This window comes from Neomonachus schauinslandi, chromosome X (genome assembly GCF_002201575.2).
Source record: "Neomonachus schauinslandi chromosome X, ASM220157v2, whole genome shotgun sequence".
Lineage (NCBI taxonomy): Eukaryota > Metazoa > Chordata > Mammalia > Carnivora > Phocidae > Neomonachus > Neomonachus schauinslandi.
The window spans coordinates 108,268,291-108,286,018 of NC_058419.1; positions in this window are offsets into that span (position 1 = coordinate 108,268,291).

Below are 17,728 nucleotides of genomic sequence, written 5' to 3' on the forward strand. Positions count from 1 at the left end.
GGTGTTGAGTTTGATGAGTTCTTTATAGATTTTGGATACTAGCCCTTTATCTGATATGTCATTTGCAAATATCTTCTCCCATGCTGTCGGTTGTCTTTTGGTTTTGTTGACTGTTTCCTTTGCTTTGCAAAAGCTTTTTATCTTGATGAAGTCCCAATAGTTCATTTTTGCCCTTGCTTCCCTTGCCTTTGGCGATGTTTCTAGGAAGAAGTTGCTGCGGCTGAGGTCGAAGAGGTTGCTGCCTGTGTTCTCCTTTAGGATGTTGATGGACTCCTGTCTCACATTGAGGTCTTTCAACCATTTGAAGTCTATTTTTGTGTGTGGTGTAAGGAAATGGTCCAGTTTCATTCTTCTGCATGTGGCTATCCAATTTTCCCAACACCATTTGTTGAAGAGACTGTCTTTTTTCCATTGGATATGCTTTCCTGCTTTGTCAAAGATGAGTTGACCATAGAGTTGAGGGTCCATTTCTGGGCTCTCTGTTCTGTTCCATTGATCTATGTGTCTGTTTTTGTGCCAGGACCATGCTGTCTTGATGATGACAGCTTTGTAATAGAGCTTGAAGTCCAGAATTGTGATGCCGCCAGCATTGGTTTTCTTTTTCAATGTTCCTCTGGCTATGCAGGGTCTTTTCTGGGTCCACACAAATTTTAGGATTATTTGTTCCATTTCTTTGAAAAAAGTGGATGGTATTTTGGTGGGGATTGCATTGAATGTGTAGATTGCTCTAGGTAGCATTGACATCTTCACAATATTTGTTCTTCCAATCCATGAGCATGGAACGTTTTTCCATTTCTTTGTGTCTTCCTCAATTTCTTTCATGATTTTATATTTTTCTGAGTACAGATCCTTTGCTTCTTTGGTTAGATTTATTCCTAGGTATCTTACGGTTTTGAGTGCAATTGTAAATGGGATCGACTCCTTAATTTCTCTTTCTTCTGTCTTGTTGTTGGTGTATAGGAATGCCACTGATTTCTGTGCATTGATTTTATATCCTGCCACTATACTGAATTCCTGTATGAGCTCTAGCAGTTTTGGGGTGGAGTCTTTGGGGTTTTCCACATAAAGTATCATATCATCTGCAAAGAGTGAGAGTTTGACTTCTTCTTTGCCGATTTGGATGCCTTTGATTTCTTTTTGTTGTCTGATTGCTGTGGCTAGGACTTCCAATACTATGTTGAATAGCAGTGGTGATAGTGGACATCCCTGCCGCGTTCCTGACCTTAGGGGGAAAGCTCTCAGTTTTTCCCCGTTGAGAATGATATTCGCTGTGGGTTTTTCATAGATGGCTTTTATGATATTGAGGTATGTACCCTCTATGCCTATACTCTGAAGAGTTTTGATCAAGAAAGGATGCTGTACTTTGTCAAATGCTTTTTCTGCATCTATTGAGAGGATCATATGATTCTTGTTCTTTCTATTGTTGATGTATTGTATCACATTGATTTGTGGATGTTGAACCAACCTTGCAGCCCAGGGATAAATCCCACTTGGTCGTGGTGAATAATCCTTTTAATGTACTGTTGGATCCTATTGGCTAGTATTTTGGTGAGAATTTTTGCATCCATGTTCGTCAGGGATATTGGTCTGTAATTCTCCTTTTTGATGGGGTCTTTGTCTGGTTTGGGGATCAAGATAATACTGGCCTCATAAAATGAGTTTGGAAGTTTTCCTTCCATTTCTATTTTTTGGAACAGTTTCAGAAGAATAGGTATTAATTCTTCTTGAAATGTTTGGTAGAATTCCCCTGGGAAGCCATCTGGCCCTGGGCTTTTGTTTTTTGGGAGACTTTTGATGACTGCTTCAATTTCCTTAGTGGTTATCTGTCTGTTCAGGTTTTCTATTTCTTCGTGGTTCAGTTTTGGTAGTTGATACATCTCTAGGAATGTATCCATTTCTTCCAGGTTATCTAATTTGCTGGTGTAGAGTTGCTCATCATATGTTCTTATAATTGTTTGTATTTCTTTGGTGTTGGTTGTGATCTCTCCTCTTTCATTCATGATTTTGTTGATTTGGGTCCTTTCTCTTTTCTTTTTGATAAGTCTGGCCAGGGGTTTATCAATCTTGTTAATTCTTTCAAAGAACCAGCTCCTAGTTTCGTTGATCTGTTCTACTGTTCTTTTAGTTTCTATTTCATTGATTTCTGCTCTGATTTTTATTATTTCTCTTCTCCTGCTGGGTTTAGGCTTTATTTGCTGTTCTTTCTCCAGCTCCTTTAGGTGGAGGGTTAGGTTGTGTACTTGAGACCTTTCTTGTTTCTTGAGAAAGGCTTGTATTGCTATATACTTTCCTCTTAGGACTGCCTTTGCTGCATCCCAAAGATTTTGAATAGTTGTGTTTTCATTTTCATTGGTTTCCATGTATTTTTTTTAATTCTTCTTTAATTTCCTGGTTGACCCATTCATTCTTCAGTAGGATGCTCTTTAGCCTCCATGTATTTGAGTTCTTTCTGACTTTCCTCTTGGGATTGAGTTCTAGTTTCAAAGCATTGTGGTCTGAAAATAGGCAGGGAATGATCCCAATCTTTTGGTACCGGTTGAGACCTGATTTATGACCTAGGATGTGATCTATTCTGGAGAATGTTCCATGGGCACTAGAGAAGAATGTGTATTCTGTTGCTTTGGGATGGAATGTTCTGAATATATCTGTGAAGTCCATTTGGTCCAGTGTGTCATTTAAAGTCTTTATTTCCTTGTTGATCTTTTGCTTAGACGATCTGTCCATTTGAGTGAGGGGGGTGTTAAAGTCCCCCACTATTATTGTATTGTTGTCAATGTGTTTTGTTGCTTTTGTTATTAATTGCCTTATATAATTGGCTTCTCCCATGTTAGGGGCATAGATATTTACAATTGTTAGATCTTCTTGTTGAATAGACCCTTTAAGTAGGATATAGTGTCCTTCCTCATCTCTTATTACAGTCTTTGGTTTAAAATCTAATTTGTCTGATATAAGGATTGCCACCCCAGCTTTCTTTTGGCGTCCATTAGCATGGTAAATGGTTTTCCACCCCCTCACTTTCAATCTGGGGGTGTCTTTGGGTCTAAAATGAGTCTCTTGCAGAGAGCATATCGATGGGTCTTGTTTTTTAATCCTGTCTGATAGCCTGTGTCTTTTGATTGGGGCATTGAGCCCATTTACATTCAGGGTAACTATTGAAAGATAGGAATTTAGTGCCATTGTATTGCCTGTAAGGTGACTGTTACTGTATATTGTCTGTGTTCCTTTCTGGTCTATGTTGCTTTTAGGCTCTCTCTTTGCTTAGAGGACCCCTTTCAAGATTTCTTGTAGGGCTGGTTTTGTGTTTGCAAATTCCTTTAGTTTTTGTTTGTCCTGGAAGCTTTTTATCTCTCCTTCAATTTTCAATGACAGCCTAGCTGGATAGAGTATTCTTGGCTGCATATTTTTCTCATTTAGTGCTCTGAATATATCCTGCCAGTCCTTTCTGGCCTGCCAGGTCTCTGTGGATAGGTCTGTTGCCAATCTAATGTTTCTACCATTGTAGGTTACAGATCTCTTCTCCCGAGCTGCTTTCAGGATTTTCTCTTTGTCTCTGAGACTCGTAAGTTTTACTATTAGATGTCGGGGTGTTGACCTATTTTTATTGATTTTTGAGAGGGGTTCTCTGTGCTTCCTGGATTTTGATGCCTGTTTCCTTCCCCAAATTAGGGAAGTTCTCTGCTATAATTTGCTCCATTATACCTTCTGCCCCTCTCTCTCTTCTTCTTCTGGGATCCCAATTATTCTAATGTTGTTTCATCTTATAGTATCGCTTATCTCTCGAATTCTGCCCTCGTGATCCAGTAGTTGTTTATCTCTCTTTTTCTCAGCTTCTTTATTTTCCATCATTTGGTCTTCTATATTACTGATTCTCTCTTCTGCCTCATTTATCCTAGCAGTTAGCGCCCCCATATTTGATTGCACCTCATTAATAGCCTTTTTGATTTCGACTTGGTTAGATTTTAGTTCTTTTACTTCTCCAGAAAGGGTTTCTCTAATAACTTCCATGCTTTTTTCAAGCCCAGCTAGTATCTTTAAAGTGATGATTCTGAACTCTAGATCTGACATCGTAGTAATGTCAGTATTGAGTAGGTCCCTGGCAGTCGGTACTACCTCTTGTTCTTTTTGTTGAGGTGATTTTTTCCGTCTTGTCATTTTGTGCAGAGGAGAATAGATTAATGAGAGAACAAAATGCTAGCAGAGTAACCACGTCCCCAGAAAATATACTCTAAACAAATCAGAAAAGACCTGAAACAGTGGGAAAAGAAACGGAAAGAGAGAAAAAAGAAAAAGAAGAAAAAAAAAAAGAAAAAGAAAAAGATAAAAACAAATACAAAACAAAACAAAAAACAGAATGTGATCAAATATGATCAGGCTGGTATATAGATCAGTGCCACACACTAGACTTGGGGTGTATTTTGGTCTGGTTGAAGAAAGTGCCTCCCAAAATTTTAAAGAAAGAAAAACTTATATATGTACAAAAATAAGGGTTGATATGATGAAGGGATGGAATATGACTGTAAAGATGGAAATTATAAAAAATTTTATACAAGGAATTGATAAGAAGTTGTTTGAAAAAAGAAAGAAGAGGATTAAAAATAAAAAAGGGAGAGAATGTGATCAGGCAGGGGAGTAGAAAAAAACCATACACTAGAGATTTAGGATATATTTTGATCTGTTAGAAGAAACTATCTCAAAATTTTAAAGGGAGAACAACTTATATATATATGCCAAAAATATGGGTAACTACTATGAAGGGATAGAATATGACTCTAAAAATGAAAAATAAAAATGTTTTTTTAAAAAAGGGATTGATAAGAAGTTGGTTGAAAAAGGGAAAAAGAAAAATTCAAAAAAAGAAAAGAAAAAAAGACAGTTAAAAAAAAAAAATTAACCTTGAAAGACTAAAGAATCATGGTAAAAAAGCCATGAATTGTATGTGTAGTATTCCCCTAGCGCTGGAGTTCTGCCATTCTCATTGATCGGTAAACTTGGTCTTGGCTGGCTGTTCTCGCTGATCTTCTGGGGGAGGGACCTGTTGCCGTGGTTCCCAAATGTCTTTGCCGGAGGTGGAATTGCCCCGCCCTTGCCCGGTCTGGGCTAAGTAACCTGCTCGGGTTTGCTCTCCGGAGCTTTTGTTCCCTGCAAGCTTTCCGTACAGCTTTGGAGGCGGAGAGTGAAAATGGCGGCCTCCCCATCTCCGCCTCGGAGGAGCCAAGAACTCGGGCCCCGCTCCTCAGTGAGCCCCCAGAGAAAAGCAGTCAGTCACTCCTGGCTTTCTGGTCTCCGGCTGCACTCTGTGCTCACCCGGCCTGTGACCGCGCGTTTCTATCTCTGGCACCCGACCCCGGGTGGAGTCCCCAAACCCAGCAGATTCCTGCGGTGCGCTCCCGCGCTGCTCCTCCCGGGGGAGGAAGGTGAGTCTCCCCGGATCTGCCGCTTGTTGGGTCCCTGCTGGAGGAGCAGGGGCCCGACTGTGCCGCGGATCACGGTTTATGGCAACCCCGAGCTGAGAGCCCGCGCCTGGGCTCCGCCTCTGCAGCCGGCTTCCCTGCTCCGTTACCTGGGAGCTCTGCCACACTCAGGCACCCCCGGTCTTTCTGTGACCCCGAGGGTCCTGAGACCACACTGTCCCACGAGGGTTCCACCCCCCACTTAGCCACCGGAGCGACGTCCCTCAGCAGAGCAGACTTTTAAAAGTTCCGATTTTGTGCTCCGCGGCTCTATCATTTTCCAGAAGCGGCCGCCGCAGGCCCCTCCCCCGCCGTCTATCCTCCCGAATATCGCCTCGGATTCACTTCTCCGCACGTCCTACCTTCCAGAAAGTGGTCGCTTTTCTGATGAGAGAGTTGTTGCTATTCCTTTCCTTGATCTCCTGTTGAGTTTGTAGGTGTTCGGAATGGTTTGATCCCTATCCATCTGAATTCCTGAGAGGAGACGAAATCCAGGTCTCCTACTCCTCCACCATCTTGCTCCGCCCCCGGTAGTTCTGTTTTTAATTGTTTGAGGAACTTCCATAATGTTTTCCACAGTGGCTGCACCAATTTGCATTCCCACCAAAGTGCAAGAGGATTTTTTCTCCACATCCTCACCAACACTTGTTTTTTATTTTAGCCATTCTGACAGGTGTGAGGTGACATCTCATTTTAGTTTTTATTTGCATTTCCCTGATGATGACTGATGTTGAGCATCTTTTAATGTGTCAGTCCTCCATCTGTATGTCTTCATTGGAGAAATGTTTATTCAGGTCTTCTCCCACCCTTTAATTGGATTCTTTGTTTTTTGGGTATTACGTTGTATCAGTTCCTTATATATTTAGGATACTAACCCTTCATCAGATACGTTATTTTCAAATATCTCCTCCCATTCAGTAGGTTACCTTTCAGTTTTATTGATTGTTTCCTTTGCTGTGCAGAGACTTTTTATTATGATGTAGTCCCAATAGTTTATTTTTGCTTTTATTTCCCTTGCCTCAGGAGACCTATCTAGAAGAATGTTGCTACAGCTGATGTCAGGGATATTACTATTGCCTGTGCTCTCTTCTAGGATTTTTATGGTGTCAGGTCTCACATTTAGGTCTTTCATCCATATTTGAGTCTATGGTTTAAGAAAGTGGTCCAGTTTCATTCTTTTGCATAAGGCTGTCCAGTTTTCCCCAACAGCATTTGTTGAAGAGACTGTCTTTTTCTTGTTGTATATTCATTTCTGCTTTGTCGAAGATTAATTGACCATATAGTTGCGTGTCTCTTTTTGGGTTTTCTGTTCCATTGATCTACGTGTGTATTTTTATGCCAGTACCATACTGTTTTAATTACTACTGCTTTGTAATATAACTTGAAATCTAGAATTGTGATGCCTCCAGTTTCATTTTTCTTTGTCAAGATTGCTATGGCTATTCATGGTCTTTTGTGGTTCCAAACAAATTTTAGGTTTGTTCTAGTTATGTGAGAAATGCTATTGGTATTTTGATAGGGATTACATTAAATGTGTAGATTGCTTTGGGTAGTATAGATATATTAACAATATTTGTTTTTCCAACCCATGAGCATGGAATGTCTTTCCATTTCTTTGCATCGTCTTGAATTTCATCAGTGTCTTATAGTTTTTAGAGTACAGGTCTTTCACCTCTTGGGTTAGGTTTATTCCTAGATATTTTATTGTTTTTGGTACAATTGCAAATGGGGCTGTTTTCTTAATTCCAATTTCTGCTGCTTCATTATTAGTGTATAGGAATGCAACATATTTCTGTACGTCGATTTTGTATCCTGTGATTTTACTGAATTCATTCAACAGTTCTAGTAGTTTTTTGGTGGAGTCTTCAGGATTTTCTAAATATAGTATCATGTTATCTGCAAATACTTAGAGTTTTACTTCTTCCTTACCAATTTGGATGCGTTTTTATTTCTTTATGTTGTGTGATTGCTCTGGCTAGGACTTCCAGTAGTATGTTAAATAAAACTGGTGAGACTGGACATCCTTGTTTTGTTCCTGACCTTGGGGGGAAATCTCAGTTTTTCACCATCGAGTATGATGTTGTCTTTGTGTGGGAGACCGCTTTTAATTTTGTTCAAGAAGTTTTCCTTTGCATTCGCAACTTAGCTGTTTGGCCTAAGAGGCCTAGATTTTGGCCTATCTCAGCTTTCAACATGCTTTCCTCCCTAAGCTTAATTGTTTCTAGCTTTGGATTTAAAGTGAGAAACATGCAACTTTTACTTTTACTTGAATATTTAGAGGACATTGTAGGGTTATTAATTGGTCTAATTTTAATATTGTTGTGTCTCTTTGACTAGAAAGACCTGAAGAGAGGGAGAAAGGTGGGGGAACAGCCCATTGGTGGAGCAGCTCAAAAACACACAACATTTATCAATTAAATTTGCCATCTTATATGGGCACAATTTTTGGCACCCCCAAAGTACAATAGGAGTATCAAAGCTCAGTGATCACAGATAACCATAACAAATAGGAAGTTTGAAATATTGTGATAAGTACCAAAATGTGACACAAAGACACAAAGTGAGCAAATACTGGTGGGAAAAAAATGGCACTGATAGACTTGCTCCATGCAGGGCTGCCACAAACCTTCAATTTGTTAAAAAAATAAATAAATAAAACCACTATCTGTGACGTGCAATAAAGTAAAGCACAATAAAGCAAGGTAGGCCTGTATATTATTTAAATCATTGCATTTTATTATTAGTTGTTTTTGTCAGTCTCTTACTGTGCCTAATTTACAAAGTAAACTTTATCATAGATGTATATATAAGATAAAATATAGTATATATAAGGCTTGGCAATATCTATGGTTTCTGGCGTCCACTGGTAGTCTTGGAATATATCCCCCGTGGATAAGGGGAGACTGTTATATCCCCTGCCCCCACACATACATAGCTTCTGCCATTATCGACATTTCCTACCAGAATGATACACTTTTACAATTGAACCTATGTTGATAAATCATAATCACCCAAAGTCCATAGTTTGCATTAGGGTTCACTTTTGGCATTGTACAATCAGTGGGTTCAGACAAATGTATAATGACACGTATCTATCATTATGGTATCATAGAGAGTATTTTCAGTTCTCTAAAAATCCTCTATGATTGACTTACTCACCACCACCCCTGGCCAACCCCTGATAACCATGGATTTTTTTTTTACTGTCTCCATAATTTTGCCTTTTCCAGAATGTCATCTAGTCAGAATCATACATTATGTAGTCATTTCAGATTAGCTTCTTTCACTTAGTAATATGGATTGAAGTTTCGTCTGTGTCTTTTCATGGCTTGATAGTCCTTCTTTTTTTTTTAGTACAGAATAATATCCCATCATCTGGATATACCACAGTTAATATGTCCATTCACCTACTGAAGGACATACTGGTTGCTTCCAAGATTTAGCAATTACAAATAAAGCTGCTCTAAACATCTTTGTGCAGTTTTTTTGTGTGTGGACATAAGTTTTCAACTCCTTTGGGTAAATATCAAGGAACCCAAGTACTGGATCCAATGACAATAGTATGTTTACTTTTCTAAGAAACTGCCAAACTGTCTTCCAAAGTGGCTATACTGTTTTGCATTCCCGTCAACAATGAACCTGAACTCCACATCCTCACCAGCACAGGAAGTTGTTAGTGTTTTGGATTTTGCCATTCTAGTAAGTGTATAGTGTTACCTTATTTTAATTTGCATTTCCCTGATTACAGAAGATGTAAGGCATCTTTTCATAAGCTTATTTGCCACCTGTATATCTTCTTTTATGAGGTGACTGTTAAGTTCTTTATGTGTTCTTTTACACATTTTATAGTTTCAGGTTTTACATTTAGGTCTGTGGTTTACTTCAAGTTAATATTTATATATAGTATATGGCATGGATGGAATTTCTTTATCTTTTGCCAACACTCTTTGTCGAAAAAATAATACTTTCTGCACTGAATTGCCTTTGCACCTTTGTCAGAATATACTTGTTTATATATGTGCAGGTCTCTTCCCAAGCTCTATTTTATCCCACTTTTTTATTTTTCTGTCATTGTGCATATACCACACAGTCTGGCTAACTGTATCTTTATAATAACTCTTGAAATGAGATAGTTTTAGCCCTCCAACTTTGTTCTTTCTGAAAATTGTTCTGGCTATCCCAGATATTTTGGATTTCCATAGGAATTTTAGAATCAGCTTGTAAGTTTGTACAAAAGAGCATGCTGGTATTTGGATTGAGACTGTGTTGAAGATACAAGTCAGCTGAAGAGAATTGACAATAATACTGAGTCTTAGGACCCATAAGACTGTGTATGTCTCCATTTCTTTAGGTCGTCTTTAATTTCTTTCAACAGCCTTTTGTAGTTTTCAATATACAGGTCTTTCACATATTTTGTATTTCATATTTTATGCTATTTTAATTGGTAGTATTTTTGTTATAATTTCTGATTTTTTTATTATAGATACCTAGAGAAATCTTTGATTTTTGTATATTGATCTTGTATCCTGCAACTCTGCTAAACTCACTTTTAGTTCTGGTAGCCTTTTTGTAAATTCTGTCAGAATTTCTACATTAGTGACCATATCTTCTGTGACTACAGACAGTTTTTTTTCTTTATAGTCTAGAGGCCTGCCTTCTTTCTCTTTCTCTCTTTCTTTCTTTCTTTCTTCACTTATTTTTGACACAGAGAGAGAACAAGTAGGCAGAGCGGCAGGCAGAGGGAGAGAGGGAGAAGCATAGAGCCCAGTGCGGGGCTCGATCCCAGGACCCTATGATCATGACCTCAGCCAAAGGCAGATGCTTAACCAACTGAGCCGCCCAGGTGCCCTGCCTTCTATCTTTTTCTTGCCTAGTGGCACTGGCTCTAACATCTAGTACATTGTTGAATAGAAATGGTAAAAGCACACATCTTTCTATTGTTCCTGATCTTAGGGTAATACATTCAGGCTTTTGCCATCAAATAATGTTACTGTAAGTTTTTGTAAATGCCTTTTATGAAGATGAGGAAGTTCCCTTCTTATTTGTGTTTTGCAGTGAGTTTTCTTTTTTTATCAACAATATATGTTAGATTTATAAAATGCTTTTTCTGCACCTATTGAGATTTTTTAGTTTAGTTTTTTAGATTGTTTCATACAGAATAGCTTCCCTGCCTGAAAATTACCCTGTGTTCCACCTATTTATTCCTCATTCCCTCCCCCCTAAACCCCTTGCAACCACTGATCTTTTCACTCTTCTATTTGTGCCTTTTCCAGAATGTCACATAGTTGGAATCAAACAATCTGTAGCCTCTACAGACTAGCTTCTTTTGCTTACCAGTATCAATTAAGGCTCTTCCATGTGCTTTCATGGCTTGATAGATCATATCTTTTTAGTGCTGAATATTATTCCATTGTAGGGGTGTACCACAGTTCGTTTATCCAGTCACCTATTGAAGGACATATTGGTTGTTTCCAGGTTTTATCGATTATGAATAAAACTGTAAGATATTTGTGCAGGTTATCGTGGACATAAATTGTCAACTAATTTGGGTAATTACCAAGGATCATGATCATTGGATCATATGGCAATATTACATTTAGCTGTGTAAAAATTGGCAGACTGTCTTCCAAAGTGGCTGTACCATTTTGCTTTCCTAAATAATAAGAGTTCTTTTTTCTCCATATTCTCTCTGGTATTTGGTGTTGGCCATGTTTTGGATTTTAGCCATTCTGATAAGTGTATAATGGTATCTTGTTTTAATTTGTACTTTGTTTTGTTAACTGATGTTTTATTATAAAGTATTTAGATATGGTTTTCTTACTGTGTATCCAGTTTGGCATATGTAGTGCTGCTTTTTGTCTGTGGCTTGATATCTCTCACCACTTTTTTTTAAAAGATTTTATTTTATTTGAGAGAGAGAGAGCACAAGCAGGGGGAGGCACAGAGGGAGACACAGACTCCCAATAAGCAGAGAAGCCCTATGTGGGGCTTGATCCCAGGATCCTGAAATCATGACTTGAGCCAAAGGCAGACGCTTAACCAACTGAGCCACCCAGGCACCCCTCTTTCACCATTTTTGAGAAATGGCCAGCCATTACCTTGCTAATAATTTCTGCCCAATTATAGGAGTTAGTTTTTCATTGTGTGCCAAAAGTTTGTATTTATTCCTACCCTTTTGATTCTCTATAATTAAAGTCTGGATATTTTTATTCTGATTCATATTCCAGTTAGCTAATTCCATATACTATTGCATCCAGTCTACACTTAATCCATTGAGCTCTCAATTTTAATTATTTCTACTTTTATAATTTCCTTTCACTTGCTTTTTTTTTTTAGCTTCCATTTCTCAACCAAAAATCTGTGTCTTTTAAAATATTAACTAGTGTTATTTTGAAGTTCTTTTTTTGGTAAAAACCTAAATGTATTACAAATATTAAATATTTGGATACATGAAAATGCCTATCATGGTATCTGGTTCATACTAAGTACTCAGTTACTGTTAGCTATTATTATAACCTGCTTCTTTTAAGCTCCCATGAATGAAAGGCAATTTTCTAGGTGCTATATCATGGTATCCATAGGAAACAGAGAAAATGAGAGGGTCATGAAAAGTGGTCTGCCCACTTTATGTAACATAAGAACAAAACATTTATGAGGACTCAGAAAAAAAAATCCTATAATTAGACTCTAAAAAGAAAGGAGAGTGAAAATGGGCATTGTATTTCTTTCACGTAGAGGGTTGTCTCTGTACACTTGTTTTTCTAAGTCTGGCTACTTCTCTGTGAGGCTGTAGCCTGGGTCATTTGATTGCCAATTTAAATATTTACACATATAGGAAACTTGATACCCAATTAACTTAAAATTTCATGTTACAGTTGTTAAAACTTCACTATTTTATTTGCAAATGAAAATTGAGGATTTTGTGTGTTTATGTCCCTGTGATTGTCTATATTCAGATTTCATGTTCTTTTAATTATTTTATCTTTAATCACTTTCAAAGGCATGGAGTATTTGAAGAAATATTTAAAGTCATCATGGAACCATTTTTAGATGTTAAAATGTTCTGATTGCTATTGTGATTTCTTCCTCTTTTTCAACAGCCGTGCGCTAATATCCCATCTTTTCCTCTTGTATATTAGTGGTTTGTGATACATCCTAAGTATGCATGATGATATTGAAAGAAACAACTGTAACATTAAAGTGTGAAATTAAGTTAATTTGGTATCAAGTTAACCATATATGAAATTCCTAAATGGTATCTTCCTTATATGGACCGCCTGTGTATTGGTTTTTATTGTCTGCTTTTGTTGTTGGTTTTTGAACAAATTTTTCTTTGTGCATAGCTGGTTATTTTTAAAGCAACTATTTAACATTTTATATGAAAGAAAAGGTGAGATAAGTTGAGGTTCCAGATGACATGATCTTCCTGCAGAGAGTGTTTACTTTTCCTTGCAGGCAGGTGGGTTGTTTAGGGGCACTAGAAATCCCAGAGCAACTTAATTCAGTCATGGAATATTACCCAAAGTTAGGTTTCGGTATCTCTGAAAGCTGGAACGTGCCATTAACACTTAATCTTAAAATGCAGTCCTTTGGAGTTCTTTTTTAATTTGAGGTATAATTGACATGTAACATCTTATTAGTTTCAGATATACAACATAATGATTTAGTATACATATATTGCTAAATGATCGACATGATAAGTCCAGCTAACATCCATCACTATAGTTACCAATTTTGTTTTCTTATGATGCGTACTTTTAAGATCTGTAGTATGTTATTAACTGTAGTCACACATTACATCACTATGTTTAATTTTATATCTGGAATTGTGTACCTTTATATTTCCTTCACCCATTTCACCCACCCCTAACCCCCATCTCTGGCAACTACCAATCTGTTCTCTGAATCTATGAGTTTAGTCTTTGTTTGTTATTAAGAGTCCACATATAAGTGAGATCATACAGTATTTTTTTCCTCTGACTTATTTCACTTGGCATAATGCCTTCAAGGTCCATCCATGTTGTTAGCCTTTTCATTTTCTTCAGATAAATACCCAGAACTGAAGTTGCTGGATTCTATGGTAATTCAGTTTTTTATTTTCTGAGCAACCTCCATATTTTTTTCCATAGTAGCTGCAGCAATTTACCTTCCACCAAGAGTACACAAGGGTTCCCTTTTCTCCATATACTCACACTTGTTATTTCCTGTCTTTTTGAGAATAGCCATTCTAACAGGCATGAGGTGATATCTCATTGTGGTTTTGATTTGCATTTCCATAATGACTAGTGATATTGAGCATCTTTTCACATACCTGTTGGCCATCTATATTTCTCCTTTGGCAAAATGCCTCTTCAGATCCTCTACCCATTTTTTAAATTGAGTTTTGTTTTTGCTCTTAAGTCGTATGAGTTCTTTATATATTTTGGATAGTAACCCCTTATGAGATATATGATTGGCAAACATTTTCTCCCATTCAGGAGGTTGCCTTTTAGTTGTGTAGATGATTTCTTTTGCTGTGCAGAAACTTTTTCATTTGATGTAGTCTCACTTGTGATGTAGTCTCACAGTTCAGTTTTTTTTTTTTTTGAACTAGCAACAAAAGCAAAAATAATTATCAAGACCAATATCAAGGAGCTTACCACCTATTTTCTTTAAAAGTTGTATGGTTTCATGTTTTACATTCAAGTTGTTAATCGATTTTGAGGTGTTTTTTTGTGTGTGTGGGTCATGTAAGATAGTGGTTGAGTTTCATTCACTTGCATGTAGCTGTCCAATTTTCTTACCACCATTTATTGCAGAGTCTGTCCTTTGCCCATCGAGTATTCCTGGCTCCTTTGTCCTAAATTAATTGTTCATATATGCATGGGTTTACTTCTAAACTGTTTTGTTCCATTGATTTCTATGTCAATACCATACTGTTTAGATCACTATAGCTTTGTGATATAGATTGAAATCAGGGAGTGTGATGCCTCCAGCTTTTTTTTTTCTTAAGACTGCTTTGCCTTATTTTGGGTCTTTTATGGTCCCATACTAATTTTAGGATTGTTCTATTTGTGTGAAAAGTGCCATTGGAATTTTGATCAGGATTGCATTGAATCTGTAGATTACTTTGGGTAGTATATACATTTAACAGTATTAATTCTTCCAATCCATGAGCATGGAGTATCTTTCCATTTATTCATGCCTTCTTCAGTTTCTTCCATCAGTGTCTTACAGTTTTCAGTGTACAGATCTTTAACTTCCTAGGCTGAATTTTTTCCTGGGTATTGTATTCATTTATGCAATGATAAATGGAATTGTTTTCTTAATTTCTCTTTCTGTTTGTTTTTAGTGTATACAAACAAAACACACTTTTATATATTGATTTTGTATCCTCCAATTATACAGAATTTGCTTATTAGTTCTAACAGTCTTTTAGTGGAGTCTTTAGTGCCTTCTCTCTATAATTTTATCATCTGCAAATAGTGACAGTTTACTTCTTCCTTTCCAATTTGAATGCCTTTTATTTCTTTTTCTTGACTAATTACTCTGACTAGGACTTCCAATTCTCTTTTTAAATTAAAGATGTGAGAGTGGGCATTCTCATCTTGTTCTTGGTCTCAAAGGACAATCTTTCAGCTTTCCCCTGTTGAATATGACATTATCCATGAGCTTGTCATATATGGCATTTATTACAATTAAAGGTACATTCCCTCTATATCCACTTTCTTGAGAGTTATTAAATCCAAAAGTAGATTTGGAATTTTGTCAAGTGCTTTTTCTGCATCTACTGAGATGATCATATGATTTTTATCCTTCATTTTGTTAAAGTGGTATATCCCATTTACTGATTTGTGGATGTTGAACCATCCTTGCATCCTTGGAATAGATCTCATATGATCATGGTATATGATTATTTTTATGTATTGTTGAATTCAGCTTGCAGATATTTTGTTGAAGATTTTTGCACCTACATTCATCAGGGATGTTGGTCTGCAATTTCTTTTCTTGTGGTGTCTTTGTCTGATTTTGATATCAGGGTAATGCTTTGTAAATGAGTTTCCTCCTCTTATTTTCCTTTAAGAGTTTGAGACGGATTGATATTAAGTCTTCTTTGAATGTTTGGTAGAATTCACCCATGAAGCCATCAGGTCCTGAACTTTAGTTTGTTGGAAGGTTTTTCATTGCTGATTGAATTTCCTTATTATTAATTGGTTTGTTTAGATTTTCATTCTTTCATGATTCAGTCTTGGAAGGTTATATATTTTTATGAATGTATGTATTCTAGGCTGCTCATTTGTTGTTATAGAATTGTTCATTGTAGTCTCCTGATCATTTGTATTTCTGTGGTATCAGTTGTAATGTCTGTCTCCTTTCATTTCTGATTTTAATTATTTGCCTCCTCTATTTTTCTTGGTGAGTGTAGCTAAAGGTTTGCCAATTTTGTTTTAGTTTATCACAGAACCAGCTCTTGGTTTCACTATCTTTTCTGTTTTCTTTTTAATTTACATACATACATATATGTGTGTGTGTGTGTATATATATATATATATACATATATTTTTTTTTTTGCTCTGTCATTTGTTATTTCCTTCCTTCTACTAACTTGGGGCTTCCTTTGTTCTTATTTTTCTAGTTCCTTGAGGTGTAAAGTTAGGTTGTTTGAGATTTTTCTTGTTTCTTGAGGTAGACATTTAGTGCTATTAACCTCCCTCTTAGAAGTGCTTTTGTTGCATTTCATTTTTTTATTTCTCTTTTGATTGCTTCATTTACCCATTTGCTGCTCAATCTCCATATATTTGTGAATACTAGCTTTCCTCATATAATTGATTTCTAGTTCATACCATTGTAGTCAGAGAAGATCAATTCTCTTAAATTTATTAAGACTTGCTTTGTAGCCTAACATATTATCTGTCCTCGAGAATGCTCCCTGTGCACTTGAGCAGAATGTGTATTCTGGTGTTTCTGAAAGGAATGTTCTGTATAAATCTGTTAAGTTCATTTGGTCTAACGTGTTATTTAAGGGCAGTGTTTCCTTATTGATTTTCTGTCTAGATGATCTATCCATTGATGCAAGTAGGGACTTCAAGCTCCCTACTATTAATATATTGCTGTCTATTTCTTTCTTTTGGTCTGTTAATGTTTGCTTTCTAAATTTAGGTGTCTTTAGAATTCTAACAGAAATCCGTAAATGTATGTTAGGACTCCTCCCCCTTGGTGGTCTTGAACTTGAATTTTCATCCCAGGATGTGTCTGAGTCTATTGAAATGTCTGTCCTACTTATTAGCCTCTCAGCTACTGCTTTTGGAATTGTCAAACACCTTGAGATAGAAAGCAGTGCCAAATGCCAGGCTCACTTCTCTGGCTTTTCTTCTCTGCAGGATCTTAATGCCACTAATCTAATCTTTGTACCTTGATAGCTCCCCTATGCCTTCAAATAGAGGTTTTTGCTACTTTGTTCAGATTTTCTAGTTGTTCTCATTGAGAAACTTGTTACATTGCCAGAAGTTGAAATTCTCACTCTGTGCATAATAGACTTAGGCTTAAATGACACTTACTGAGTGTTTCCTATATGCTGGGTGCTAAACAAAAGGACCATACATATTTTGTCTCATAATCCTCATAATAACTCTGGATTCAAGATTTTCCACTTTACAAACAAAGGTAAAGACATTGCCTAAGAATATATGCCTAGCAATTTTGAGATGTGGAATTGTATACATTCAGTTCTAACTTTGTCCCCAACTATGATGCTAGTATCTGCAGTTATTCACAGTAAATAAGACAAGTTTGTTTCTTTTTCTTCACATACTAGTAAATGCAACTGTAATCACAGTTATAAAAGTATTTATGAAAATGTCAACATTTAAATTTAATATAATTTTCTCTTGTCATGAAATATCTTTCTTTGGACATTTTTTTTCCAGACATTTTTCCCCCCAACCATTTAAAAATGTAAAAACCAGTCTTAGCTCATGAGACATAGGAAAAACAGACAATGGACATTTGGGCATTTTAGACTACATTTAGGCCACAGGCTGTCATTTGCCAATTCCTACTCTAGATGTGTGTCTGTATGAACATATCAGTAATATATAGATGAATATGAGCATGAGAACTTGAGCAGTTCTAGAAAAGTTAGAGGCCAAATAGACCTGACATTCATGTGTGGAAGATTTATTTTAGGCTTTCTGCAATTGTAGGAAAAAATAAAAAGAGCCAGTGTTCCATAGTGATTGGTGACAGTGGTCAGTAACAGGAATGTATATTGTTATTTTCACACTATGATTTACCATGGA